The sequence below is a fragment of the Varroa jacobsoni genome, unplaced genomic scaffold (assembly GCF_002532875.2).
Source record: "Varroa jacobsoni isolate VJ856 unplaced genomic scaffold, vjacob_1.0 scaffold_383, whole genome shotgun sequence".
Classification (NCBI taxonomy): Eukaryota; Metazoa; Arthropoda; class Arachnida; order Mesostigmata; family Varroidae; genus Varroa; species Varroa jacobsoni.
The window spans coordinates 8984-10861 of NW_019213285.1; the positions used below are offsets into that span (position 1 = coordinate 8984).

The following is a 1878-nucleotide window of genomic DNA, read 5'->3' on the forward strand; positions in this document are numbered from 1 at the left end:
CAAAACATAAGTTAATGTCACCGCCTTTGAATTTTGGACTATATACAAAACCGCAAGAGCAAATCTTCGTTCGATTTTGCTGTCTTCAAAATTTCAGAGTTCACCAGTTCTTACCCAGCTTGCGACGAGCACTGTCGTTGTATGAGTCCGGTTGCTGCGCATGGCGCGCTGGCTTCTTGCCCTCCTAGTTTCCCTTCGGCCGGTATATATACTACGATTAAGCATTTTTAGGAAGCGTTTGTTGGCGCTTCGTCGAAGTTACAGGTGGTTCGCTTTCCCCCGTATTCACGCATGGGTGCCTACTGCACGGATATTGGGCCCCTTGCGGATCTCGCATCTCCTTAACTTTGGCGCCACAGCGAACGGATTTTGTCGAATCAGATTTGACCCGGCCAATGTCCAAATAACATAGACCCATTATAAAAATAGCGTGTTAACTGTTGGCTTCCTTTCACAAAAGCAATGAATAGCAGAAGAATTATTCGCGCAGGTATAGGGACTGCTCAGTTCCTATACCTGCGCAAGATTACAGATAGATTTTACTACGAATTATTTCTGTTTTCGGTGGCACATGTTCGGCGATCGGCTGCACGACAATATCAGAGAGGTAATTATTGTTGGTGTCGGTAGTTACTTCTGATAATACCCGATTTATATAATATGTCCGATGATTTTTCTATCAAAGCAGCTTTCCTTTACGCTGTAAAAAGGCGGGTAGTCGAAGAAAGCCATTGGAAGGGTAAGCATTAAATATAAAAAGTGGACGAAGTGTAATGCTAGAAATTGTCGGTTCAGTATATATTCAAATATTTTAGTCGTATTTTGCTTAATTTCATTTTACATACATAATTTTACATACGTAGTCCTACTATGGTAACGTTTATCTTCAGAACGGTTCTACTATGTCGAGTATTTATTGATACATTGTTGCAATAGTATTGATGTGTGTATACACGACGATTACTCATTTGGTGTTTTCGATTTACTTTGAAAACGCTGAGCTTTTTGGCGGGAAAGTGCAAAAATGTGAATAGCTGACAAACTTGTGACGCGTTTCTAGTATATGCAGATTTCTTGTAGTCACTAGCACTTTTTAGCACCCAATATAGCTCCCAATATAAAGAGATAGCTCTCGTAACTTTCAAATGTCTCAAAAATAATTTCGTGCTAATTTGGGCCGGCAGCTCTGAGTTAACCAATTGTAGCTGCAAGGGTTTTTTTGCCCTTGTCGTTTCCTGCGTTGCTTAATTAACCTGCAAGCGATAGATAGGTTTCTGCTTCTGGTAGGTTTCGTGGCCGTTTTGGTACCATGTACCGTTACCATGGTTATGATATACGGGTTAGTAACACTATCGATCAGCACACATAATCTGTAATGCTATATCGAGGTAACATATTGTAAAAATATCAAGTTTCGTATCAAGATGTGTACGTATCCTAGCAGCTCCTACGTTTTTACACTGCAGTCCTGTCTGGCCCACTTACAAGAATCCACAAATATAGTCGATCTAGTTTAATAGCTCGTCAGCTACTGAGGCTATAAACAGTTGTCGCAAAAAGTAATTTCTGAAAAAGTATAGGTGTTTTCGCATCGTTTACTTGACTGCTTTCGAAAGTGCTTACGTAGATTCATGTAATCTAAAGGCGGTTTTACTCTGGAAGACAATGAGGTCGAGTTGCTAAAACAAGCTAATATGATGACACAGCGAAGTAAAAGTAACATAATGACTCAGTGGATATGCAGAATTTACTAGGTGAGGAAATAAGGTTACGAAAGGACTGTTATACCAAAAAAAAAACACTGCAATGGGACAAAAAGTATAGCTAAAACAGGGTCACGACTGAAACAATGAAATAGCTTGATAGAACAGCTAGATA

General features: G+C 39.8%; 1 long non-coding RNA gene across 1 annotated transcript in view; it reads right to left on the minus strand.

The window, feature by feature from the left end:
• The window catches only part of LOC111259913 (uncharacterized), a 3108-nt gene extending 2599 nt beyond the window's left edge, over positions 1–509 (minus strand). The window contains exon 1 of the long non-coding RNA XR_015310787.1: positions 115–509. This is a non-coding gene — a long non-coding RNA (uncharacterized LOC111259913). The remainder of the gene's footprint in view (positions 1–114) is intronic.
• Positions 510–1878: the final 1369 nt, after the last annotated feature.